The sequence below is a fragment of the Podarcis erhardii genome, assembly GCF_964252035.2.
Source record: "Podarcis erhardii genome assembly, chromosome: 7".
Taxonomy (NCBI): Eukaryota; Metazoa; Chordata; class Lepidosauria; order Squamata; family Lacertidae; genus Podarcis; species Podarcis erhardii.
The window spans coordinates 4,139,219-4,151,542 of NC_138511.1; the positions used below are offsets into that span (position 1 = coordinate 4,139,219).

Below are 12,324 nucleotides of genomic sequence, written 5' to 3' on the forward strand. Positions count from 1 at the left end.
TCAAAGAAGACTTAATCCTAATAACACAGGGACAGTAAATTGTACACAGATGATGGTCCTTGAGAAAGTCACGCAAAAAACAGTTTAGCCAAGAAAATTTAAACTGAAAACTCAGAAAAATACCAGGATAAGATTGCCATGGATGGAGAGAGATGGGCAAGTTGAAAACTTGCTGAAAAGGCAAAGAAAGCATTTTGAAGATGAAGCTGCTGATGGCGACTGGAGAGGGACTGCTCAGGGACACGGCAAGTCCTGGATCCTGTGGGAAAGTGCTTTCTCAGAGGGAAGTTGCTGAGAGTGGCTAGAGGGGTGGATTAGGACCTGGGAGACTAGAGTTCAAATCCTCCCTCTGCCATGAAGCAGCTCGCTATCTCTCAGCCTAACCTACCTCACAGGGTTGTTGTGAGGATCAAATGAGGAAGCAGACTAGAAGATCAACTCCACTCAGCCTTTCCAGCAGAACGTGCAAGATTACGAAAAGAGATGGGAAATGGAGCTCCAAAGGTAACTATGGAACAGGCCAGGCAAAATTACCCCTTATGCGTAACGTGGCTCTCTGGCGCTAATACCAAAGGTTTGGAGATTTCATCTTTTTTTGCTGCATAGCTCGGGCAACACAAAGCGTTGACTCTGCAAAAAAACCTGGATCCTCCAGTACTGAAGGTAAGAGGTTTGAAATACCCGATTTAAAAGCCAATCTAGCAGTCAGCTTCCTTTGCCAGTAACTTTGCAGCCGGAAACTAGCGTTGCACTTGAAGGAAGGTAACTATTCAATACTTTTCAGAGGTGGCGACAGGTTGCGGCAAGCCCCTTTGCGCCCTGTTACCATAAAGGATTCTTCTGCATATGCTCATCTTAAAATGGAGCCCTCAACTCTGGAAGATGTCTCCAATGTGTCCTGCAAGTGGAGGATTCCAGTGGAGGTAGAACGAATGCTAGGAGGTTATAGAGTTGAACTGAAAGGCCTGGTCTTTCTTCCAGCAGCAATGACCAGATGACATAATAAATGGGAAACGGACGTCAAAAGGTAACGATGCAACAGGGCAGGCCAAACTATCACCGATATGTGATGTGGATGTGGGTGTAATCACTCTAAAATCAGGGCTTAGGATTCCATTGACAAATGCGTTAAGGGGTGGATTCTGCTGTATCCCTTAGCGCTCCATGTGCGTCCCTCCCCAAGCGGCGCGCTCGGTGGAAGAGGACGACCATCCCAGATCGAAGGAGGGTCCCCTTCTTTGGTCAAGGGCATGTGATAGTTGCGCTCCCTTGCTAGAACCTGCAAACCTTTGGCTAAGCATCTTCCAAGAACACCATTTGAGACATAGTGCCTTACTTGGATGTGTCTGGAGTCTTGGAAGCTGGACTACCCTACGTTCTCCTACAAATGGACCTCCAGGGGTTTGCAGCTTCGAGCAGGGGAGCGCAGCTCTCGTATACCCTTGACTGAAGAAGGGTACACTCCTTCGATCTGGGATGGTCGTCCTCTTCCACCGAGCGCGCAGCTTCGGGAGGGACACACATGGTAACTAGAAAGTCCTCTTGAATTTGAAGAGGCGGTGACAGGCTCCGATGCCTCCCAAGTCAAGCCAAAACGCTACATCACAATGATAGCAGCAATATAGATGGAGACATTCTGCCTGAAGGACATCTAGGTGAATATCCCTTTCTTGGCTGGGAAGAAAATTTGTATTGTGTTCCTTCTGCAACTTTTTTTGCTAAGACTCTTTCAGGTGGCGGTGACCGAGTCGTCAGAAGAGGCCCTATTCGGTGTCAACACAATGAAGCTCACCTGCAGGTAGGAGAACACTTCTTCTTTTGTTGCAGCTCCTCTTTTCTTCCAGCTTCGCAGAGCTCACTGTACCTGAAGCAGATCTGTTCAGTTGACGAGAAAGAAGATGCAATGTGAGGAAGAGCTCTTGATACATGAAGAAAAAGCCTGCAGTGAGAGTCACCAGCATCAGGACAGTGCTGCTTGAGGTAAATTCACGTTCCACCACCCCGTTGGTTTCTTTTTATTCAGGCAATGTTTTTTGGATTGCTCTCCCGTTTTTCCCATTTTCTCTTCTGGTTTTCTCTTCCCAGTTCTCTCCAAAGATCCTGCAAGGCTCAAATGAAATGAATGCTCTTCCAAAAAACAAGACACTATTTTCTGGAGGATTGGTGGAAGGCGGCTGGGGATAAGCTAGTGACTCTAGATCGCAACGCAACAGAAGGAGCTGCCAGACACATGAAGTCACCAACACTCAGATGAAGCCACCTCTTCCTGCAGAGTCACAGAAGTCACGGTTGACTTATTTTACAAACAAACAAGCAAACCAAGAATCAAAAAACTCTTTCCATGGAATTGGTGTGGTGGGGCTGGGGAGAAACTAGGAACTGTGGATTGCTTTTCACACCCCAAGAGAAGGAACTGCCGGGCGCACAAAGTCACCCTTCAAAGGGACAAACTCAGAAAAATACCAAGATGGAGATGTTAAAGAGAATCCAGAAAACGAAAAATACTTTACGGGAAAAGCCAAGAGAAAAGGAAGATAAATGAAGGAATATGAAGTGAGCTCAAGTTTGAGTTACCTTTCAAACTAGTCTTTGGATGAAAAGAAGGAGCACATGGATATGAGGTCTGCTTCAAGCAGATGGAAAATGAGTAGGGAAAATAGAAGGCATTTCTTTCCCGAGGCAACTAGAGAAGTTGTTTCCTAGAGCAATATTTATGGTCTGGACAAAATACAAAGACTTATTAGAGGGTAAGACCCTGAGGTGGCTATCACCGGTGGAGGCTAAGGCCCGAAAAAGACTTAATATGGAGGCCTACTGGCCGAAATATTGAGAAATAATTGAAAAAACTGGAGACAATTGGAGGTTGCAGAGCTTGGAAAAACTAAAAAATAAGGTGCGAGATTGGCTACATTATGCTCAAATTCAAGAGGTTTTTAAAATGGACAAAAAGGTTGGGTTCCAGGTGGAAAAATCGAAACTAGAGACGGAATTGCTAGAACCAAAAACTAAGATACTTTCGAGAATGTATAACTTGCTGCTTAAATGGAACACACAGGATGAGACAGTTAAATCTGCCATGATAAAATGGGCACAGGATATTGGGCATAACATCATGTTTGAGGACTGGGAAAGGTTATGGAACACCGGAACGAAATTCACGGCATGCAATGCCTTGAAGGAAAACATTATGAAAATGGTATACCGGTGGTACATGACCCCAGTCAAGCTTGCTAAGATATATCACCTGTCTGACAATAAATGCTTGAAATGTAAGGAGGCGGAAGGGACATTCTTTCACCTCTGGTGGACTTGTCCAAAAGTGAAGGCCTTCTGGGAGGTGATTTACAATGAGTTAAAAAAGGTATTTAGGTATACCTTTCCCAAGAAACCGGAGGCCTTTCTTCTGGGCATTGTGGACCAGAAAGTGTTAAAGAAGGATAGAAATCTCTTTATGTACGCTACCACAGCAGCAAGAATTCTTATCGCAAAGTATTGGAAGACACAAGATTTACCCATGCTGGAGGAATGGCAGACGCAGTTGATGGACTATATGGAACTGGCTGAAATGACTGGCAGAATCCGAGACTTGGGAGAAGAAACAATGGAAGAGGACTGGAAAAAATTTAAGGACTATTTGCAAAAACATTATAAGCTGTATGAATGTTAAGAAAATGCACGATTTAGGAAACTCTAGCTTCAGCAACTTGATTAGGTGAAATAAAAACTAAGGTACAAGAAATAAGAGGTGGAATTATGAAATAACTTTATTATGTTTAATTTAAATACATAAGAATTGGGACATAACATTGTGAATCTAGAAACATGATAAATCGAAAGATACAGTAAGTTATGAAACAAGGTAACAAATTGCTGATGTTTGTATTACAAAGAATGCAGGGTTTGGAGGATGTGGGGAAGTCCAGTTGGTTTGTTAAAAAATATTAAGGAAAGTTGGACTCTTTATACTTTCTCCTTTTTTTCTGTTTTCTTTCTTTTTTCTTTATTCTGTATATCTTTGACTATAAGAAAAGAAACTTAATAAAAATATTATAAAAAAAGAGAAGTTGTTTCCTGACAAGAAAGTTGGGGTTTTTTGTTGCTGAAGCTAGAAATGTGCATGTGGAGAAAAAAGAAAGAAGACAAGGAGAGGACAAAACCACGCCTTCTAATTTCATGTTGGCTCAGGATGCCCTGGACGGAGAGAGAGATGGGCAAGTTGAAAACTTGCTGAAAAGGCAAAGAAAGCATTTTGAAGATGAAGCTGCTGATGGCGACTGGAGAGGGACTGCTCAGGGACACGGCAAGTCCTGGATCCTGTGGGAAAGTGCTTTCTCAGAGGGAAGTTGCTGAGAGTGGCTAGAGGGGTGGATTAGGACCTGGGAGACTAGAGTTCAAATCCTCCCTCTGCCATGAAGCAGCTCGCTATCTCTCAGCCTAACCTACCTCACAGGGTTGTTGTGAGGATCAAATGAGGAAGCAGACTAGAAGATCAACTCCACTCAGCCTTTCCAGCAGAACCTGCAAGATTACGAAAAGAGATGGGAAATGGAGCTCCAAAGGTAACTATGGAACAGGCCAGGCAAAATTACCCCTTATGCGTAACGTGGCTCTCTGGCGCTAATACCCAAGGTTTGGGGATTTCATCTTTTTTTGCTGCATAGCTCGGGCAACACAAAGCGTTGACTCTGCAAAAAACCCTGGATCCTCCAGTACTGAAGGTAAGAGGTTTGAAATACCCGATTTAAAAGCCGATCTAGCAGGCAGCTTCCTTTGCCAGTAACTTTGCAGCCGGAAACTAGCGTTGCACTTGAAGGAAGGTAACTATTCAATACTTTTCAGAGGTGGCGACAGGTTGCGGCAAGCCCCTTTGCGCCCTGTTACCATAAAGGATTCTTCTGCATATGCTCATCTTAAAATGGAGCCCTCAACTCTGGAAGATGTCTCCAATGTGTCCTGCAAGTGGAGGATTCCAGTGGAGGTAAAACGAATGCTAGGAGGTTATAGAGTTGAACTGAAAGGCCTGGTCTTTCTTCCAGCAGCAATGACCAGATGACATAATAAATGGGAAACGGACGTCAAAAGGTAACGATGCAACAGGGCAGGCCAAACTATCACCGATATGTGATGTGGATGTGGGTGTAATCACTCTAAAATCAGGGCTTAGGATTCCATCGACAAATGCGTTAAGGGGTGGATTCTGCTGTATCCCTTAGCGCTCCATGTGTGTCCCTCCCCAAGCGGCGCGCTCGGTGGAAGAGGACGACCATCCCAGATCGAAGGAGGGTCCCCTTCTTTGGTCAAGGGCATGTGATAGTTGCGCTCCCTTGCTAGAACCTGCAAACCTTTGGCTAAGCATCTTCCAAGAACACCATTTGAGACATAGTGCCTTACTTGGATGTGTCTGGAGTCTTGGAAGCTGGACTACCCTACGTTCTCCTACAAATGGACCTTCAGGGGTTTGCAGCTTCGAGCAGGGGAGCGCAGCTCTCGTATACCCTTGACTGAAGAAGGGTACACTCCTTCGATCTGGGATGGTCGTCCTCTTCCACCGAGCGCGCAGCTTCGGGAGGGACACACATGGTAACTAGAAAGTCCTCTTGAATTTGAAGAGGCGGTGACAGGCTCCGATGCCTCCCAAGTCAAGCCAAAACGCTACATCACAATGATAGCAGCAAAATAGATGGAGACATTCTGCCTGAAGGACATCTAGGTGAATATCCCTTTCTTGGCTGAGAAGAAAATTTGTATTGTGTTCCTTCTGCAACTTTTTGTGCTAAGACTCTTTCAGGTGGCGGTGACCGAGTCGTCAGAAGAGGCCCTATTCGGTGTCAACACAATGAAGCTCACCTGCAGGTAGGAGAACACTTCTTCTTTTGTTGCAGCTCCTCTTTTCTTCCAGCTTCGCAGAGCTCACTGTACCTGAAGCAGATCTGTTCAGTTGACGAGAAAGAAGATGCAATGTGAGGAAGAGCTCTTGATACATGAAGAAAAAGCCTGCAGTGAGAGTCACCAGCATCAGGACAGTGCTGCTTGAGGTAAATTCACGTTCCACCACCCCGTTGCTTTCTTTTTATTCAGGCAATGTTTTTTGGATTGCTCTCCCGTTTTTCCCATTTTCTCTACTGGTTTTCTCTTCCCAGTTCTCTCCAAAGATCCTGCAAGGCTCAAATGAAATGAATGCTCTTCCAAAAAACAAGACACTATTTTCTGGAGGATTGGTGGAAGGCGGCTGGGGATAAGCTAGTGACTCTAGATCGCAACGCAACAGAAGGAGCTGCCAGACACATGAAGTCACCAACACTCAGATGAAGCCACCTCTTCCTGCAGAGTCACAGAAGTCACGGTTGACGTATTTTACAAACAAACAAGCAAACCAAGAATCAAAAAACTCTTTCCATGGAATTGGTGTGGTGGGGCTGGGGAGAAACTAGGAACTGTGGATTGCTTTTCACACCCCAAGAGAAGGAACTGCCGGGCGCACAAAGTCACCCTTCAAAGGGACAAACTCAGAAAAATACCAAGATGGAGATGTTAAAGAGAATCCAGAAAACGAAAAATACTTAACGGGAAAAGCCAAGAGAAAAGGAAGATAAATGAAGGAATATGAAGTGAGCTCAAGTTTGAGTTACCTTTCAAACTAGTCTTTGGATGAAAAGAAGGAGCACATGGATATGAGGTCTGCTTCAAGCAGATGGAAAATGAGTAGGGGAAATAGAAGGCATTTCTTTCACGAGGCAACTAGAGAAGTTGTTTCCTGACAAGAAAGTTGGGGTTTTTTGTTGCTGAAGCTAGAAATGTGCATGTGGAGAAAAAAGAAAGAAGACAAGGAGAGGACAAAACCACGCCTTCTAATTTCATGTTGGCTCAGGATGCCCTGGACGGAGAGAGAGATGGGCAAGTTGAAAACTTGCTGAAAAGGCAAAGAAAGCATTTTGAAGATGAAGCTGCTGATGGCGACTGGAGAGGGACTGCTCAGGGACACGGCAAGTCCTGGATCCTGTGGGAAAGTGCTTTCTCTGAGGGAAGTTGCTGAGAGTGGCTAGAGGGGTGGATTAGGACCTGGGAGACTAGAGTTCAAATCCTCCCTCTGCCATGAAGCAGCTCGCTATCTCTCAGCCTAACCTACCTCACAGGGTTGTTGTGAGGATCAAATGAGGAAGCAGACTAGAAGATCAACTCCACTCAGCCTTTCCAGCAGAACCTGCAAGATTACGAAAAGAGATGGGAAATGGAGCTCCAAAGGTAACTATGGAACAGGCCAGGCAAAATTACCCCTTATGCGTAACGTGGCTCTCTGGCGCTAATACCCAAGGTTTGGGGATTTCATCTTTTTTTGCTACATAGCTCGGGCAACACAAAGCGTTGACTCTGCAAAAAACCATGGATCCTCCAGTACTGAAGGTAAGAGGTTTGAAATACCCGATTTAAAAGCCGATCTAGCAGGCAGCTTCCTTTGCCAGTAACTTTGCAGCCGGAAACTAGCGTTGCACTTGAAGGAAGGTAACTATTCAATACTTTTCAGAGGTGGCGACAGGTTGCGGCAAGCCCCTTTGCGCCCTGTTACCATAAAGGATTCTTCTGCATATGCTCATCTTAAAATGGAGCCCTCAACTCTGGAAGATGTCTCCAATGTGTCCTGCAAGTGGAGGATTCCAGTGGAGGTAGAACGAATGCTAGGAGGTTATAGAGTTGAACTGAAAGGCCTGGTCTTTCTTCCAGCAGCAATGACCAGATGACATAATAAATGGGAAACGGACGTCAAAAGGTAACGATGCAACAGGGCAGGCCAAACTATCACCGATATGCGATGTGGATGTGGGTGTAATCACTCTAAAATCAGGGCTTAGGATTCCATTGACAAATGCGTTAAGGGGTGGATTCTGCTGTATCCCTTAGCGCTCCATGTGCGTCCCTCCCCAAGCGGCGCGCTCGGTGGAAGAGGACGACCATCCCAGATCGAAGGAGGGTCCCCTTCTTTGGTCAAGGGCATGTGATAGTTGCGCTCCCTTGCTAGAACCTGCAAACCTTTGGCTAAGCATCTTCCAAGAACACCATTTGAGACATAGTGCCTTACTTGGATGTGTCTGGAGTCTTGGAAGCTGGACTACCCTACGTTCTCCTACAAATGGACCTCCAGGGGTTTGCAGCTTCGAGCAGGGGAGCGCAGCTCTCGTATACCCTTGACTGAAGAAGGGTACACTCCTTCGATCTGGGATGGTCGTCCTCTTCCACCGAGCGCGCAGCTTCGGGAGGGACACACATGGTAACTAGAAAGTCCTCTTGAATTTGAAGAGGCGGTGACAGGCTCCGATGCCTCCCAAGTCAAGCCAAAACGCTACATCACAATGATAGCAGCAATATAGATGGAGACATTCTGCCTGAAGGACATCTAGGTGAATATCCCTTTCTTGGCTGGGAAGAAAATTTGTATTGTGTTCCTTCTGCAACTTTTTGTGCTAAGACTCTTTCAGGTGGCGGTGACCGAGTCGTCAGAAGAGGCCCTATTTGGGGTCAACACAATGAAGCTCACCTGCAGGTAGGAGAACACTTCTTCTTTTGTTGCAGCTCCTCTTTTCTTCCAGCTTCGCAGAGCTCACTGTACCTGAAGCAGATCTGTTCAGTTGACGAGAAAGAAGATGCAATGTGAGGAAGAGCTCTTGATACATGAAGAAAAAGCCTGCAGTGAGAGTCACCAGCATCAGGACAGTGCTGCTTGAGGTAAATTCACGTTCCACCACCCCGTTGGTTTCTTTTTATTCAGGCAATGTTTTTTGGATTGCTCTCCCGTTTTTCCCATTTTCTCTTCTGGTTTTCTCTTCCCAGTTCTCTCCAAAGATCCTGCAAGGCTCAAATGAAATGAATGCTCTTCCAAAAAACAAGACACTATTTTCTGGAGGATTGGTGGAAGGCGGCTGGGGATAAGCTAGTGACTCTAGATCGCAACGCAACAGAAGGAGCTGCCAGACACATGAAGTCACCAACACTCAGATGAAGCCACCTCTTCCTGCAGAGTCACAGAAGTCACGGTTGACGTATTTTACAAACAAACAAGCAAACCAAGAATCAAAAAACTCTTTCCATGGAATTGGTGTGGTGGGGCTGGGGAGAAACTAGGAACTGTGGATTGCTTTTCACACCCCAAGAGAAGGAACTGCCGGGCGCACAAAGTCACCCTTCAAAGGGACAAACTCAGAAAAATACCAAGATGGAGATGTTAAAGAGAATCCAGAAAACGAAAAATACTTAACGGGAAAAGCCAAGAGAAAAGGAAGATAAATGAAGGAATATGAAGTGAGCTCAAGTTTGAGTTACCTTTCAAACTAGTCTTTGGATGAAAAGAAGGAGCACATGGATATGAGGTCTGCTTCAAGCAGATGGAAAATGAGTAGGGAAAATAGAAGGCATTTCTTTCACGAGGCAACTAGAGAAGTTGTTTCCTGACAAGAAAGTTGGGGTTTTTTGTTGCTGAAGCTAGAAATGTGCATGTGGAGAAAAAAGAAAGAAGACAAGGAGAGGACAAAACCACGCCTTCTAATTTCATGTTGGCTCAGGATGCCCTGGACGGAGAGAGAGATGGGCAAGTTGAAAACTTGCTGAAAAGGCAAAGAAAGCATTTTGAAGATGAAGCTGCTGATGGCGACTGGAGAGGGACTGCTCAGGGACACGGCAAGTCCTGGATCCTGTGGGAAAGTGCTTTCTCTGAGGGAAGTTGCTGAGAGTGGCTAGAGGGGTGGATTAGGACCTGGGAGACTAGAGTTCAAATCCTCCCTCTGCCATGAAGCAGCTCGCTATCTCTCAGCCTAACCTACCTCACAGGGTTGTTGTGAGGATCAAATGAGGAAGCAGACTAGAAGATCAACTCCACTCAGCCTTTCCAGCAGAACCTGCAAGATTACGAAAAGAGATGGGAAATGGAGCTCCAAAGGTAACTATGGAACAGGCCAGGCAAAATTACCCCTTATGCGTAACGTGGCTCTCTGGCGCTAATACCCAAGGTTTGGGGATTTCATCTTTTTTTGCTACATAGCTCGGGCAACACAAAGCGTTGACTCTGCAAAAAACCATGGATCCTCCAGTACTGAAGGTAAGAGGTTTGAAATACCCGATTTAAAAGCCGATCTAGCAGGCAGCTTCCTTTGCCAGTAACTTTGCAGCCGGAAACTAGCGTTGCACTTGAAGGAAGGTAACTATTCAATACTTTTCAGAGGTGGCGACAGGTTGCGGCAAGCCCCTTTGCGCCCTGTTACCATAAAGGATTCTTCTGCATATGCTCATCTTAAAATGGAGCCCTCAACTCTGGAAGATGTCTCCAATGTGTCCTGCAAGTGGAGGATTCCAGTGGAGGTAGAACGAATGCTAGGAGGTTATAGAGTTGAACTGAAAGGCCTGGCCTTTCTTCCAGCAGCAATGACCAGATGACATAATAAATGGGAAACGGACGTCAAAAGGTAACGATGCAACAGGGCAGGCCAAACTATCACCGATATGCGATGTGGATGTGGGTGTAATCACTCTAAAATCAGGGCTTAGGATTCCATTGACAAATGCGTTAAGGGGTGGATTCTGCTGTATCCCTTAGCGCTCCATGTGCGTCCCTCCCCAAGCGGCGCGCTCGGTGGAAGAGGACGACCATCCCAGATCGAAGGAGGGTCCCCTTCTTTGGTCAAGGGCATGTGATAGTTGCGCTCCCTTGCTAGAACCTGCAAACCTTATCTTCCAAGAACACCATTTGAGACATAGTGCCTTACTTGGATGTGTCTGGAGTCTTGGAAGCTGGACTACCCTACGTTCTCCTACAAATGGACCTCCAGGGGTTTGCAGCTTCGAGCAGGGGAGCGTAGCTCTCGTATACCCTTGACTGAAGAAGGGTACACTCCTTCGATCTGGGATGGTCGTCCTCTTCCACCGAGCGCGCAGCTTCGGGAGGGACACACATGGTAACTAGAAAGTCCTCTTGAATTTGAAGAGGCGGTGACAGGCTCCAATGCCTCCCAAGTCAAGCCAAAACGCTACATCACAATGATAGCAGCAAAATAGATGGAGACATTCTGCCTGAAGGACATCTAGGTGAATATCCCTTTCTTGGCTGGGAAGAAAATTTGTATTGTGTTCCTTCTGCAACTTTTTGTGCTAAGACTCTTTCAGGTGGCGGTGACCGAGTCGTCAGAAGAGGCCCTATTCGGTGTCAACACAATGAAGCTCACCTGCAGGTAGGAGAACACTTCTTCTTTTGTTGCAGCTCCTCTTTTCTTCCAGCTTCACAGAGCTCACTGTACCTGAAGCAGATCTGTTCAGTTGACGAGAAAGAAGATGCAATGTGAGGAAGAGCTCTTGATACATCAAGAAAAAGCCTGCAGTGAGAGTCACCAGCATCAGGACAGTGCTGCTTGAGGTAAATTCACGTTCCACCACCCCGTTGGTTTCTTTTTATTCAGGCAATTTTTTTGGATTGCTTTCCCGTTTTTCCCATTTTCTCTTCTGGTTTTCTCTTCCCAGTTCTCTCCAAAGATCCTGCAAGGCTCAAATGAAAGGAATGCTCTTCCAAAAAACAAGACACTATTTTCTGGAGGATTGGTGGAAGGCGGCTGGGGATAAGCTAGTGACTCTAGATCGCAACGCAACAGAAGGAGCTGCCAGACACATGAAGTCACCAACACTCAGATGAAGCCACCTCTTCCTGCAGAGTCACAGAAGTCACGGTTGACGTATTTTACAAACAAACAAGCAAACCAAGAATCAAAAAACTCTTTCCATGGAATTGGTGTGGTGGGGCTGGGGAGAAACTAGGAACTGTGGATTGCTTTTCACACCCCAAGAGAAGGAACTGCCGGGCGCACAAAGTCACCCTTCAAAGGGACAAACTCAGAAAAATACCAAGATGGAGATGTTAAAGAGAATCCAGAAAACGAAAAATACTTAACGGGAAAAGCCAAGAGAAAAGGAAGATAAATGAAGGAATATGAAGTGAGCTCAAGTTTGAGTTACCTTTCAAACTAGTCTTTGGATGAAAAGAAGGAGCACATGGATATGAGGTCTGCTTCAAGCAGATGGAAAATGAGTAGGGGAAATAGAAGGCATTTCTTTCACGAGGCAACTAGAGAAGTTGTTTCCTGACAAGAAAGTTGGGGGTTTTTGTTGCTGAAGCTAGAAATGTGCATGTGGAGAAAAAAGAAAGAAGACAAGGAGAGGACAAAACCACGCCTTCTAATTTCATGTTGGCTCAGGATGCCCTGGACGGAGAGAGAGATGGGCAAGTTGAAAACTTGCTGAAAAGGCAAAGAAAGCATTTTGAAGATGAAGCTGCTGATGGCGACTGGAGAGGGA

At 45.8% G+C, this 12,324-nt stretch overlaps 2 protein-coding genes across 3 annotated transcripts in view; one reads left to right on the plus strand and one right to left on the minus strand.

Annotated features, from left to right (window-relative positions):
- FER1L5 (fer-1 like family member 5) overlaps positions 1-12,324 on the minus strand; it is a 374,601-nt gene that overhangs the window by 307,550 nt on the left and 54,727 nt on the right. The window lies entirely within an intron of this gene.
- The window catches only part of LOC309346364 (neuropeptide FF receptor 1-like), a 100,519-nt gene that overhangs the window by 1,153 nt on the left and 87,042 nt on the right, over positions 1-12,324 (plus strand). The gene's annotated exons all lie outside the window — the stretch shown is intronic.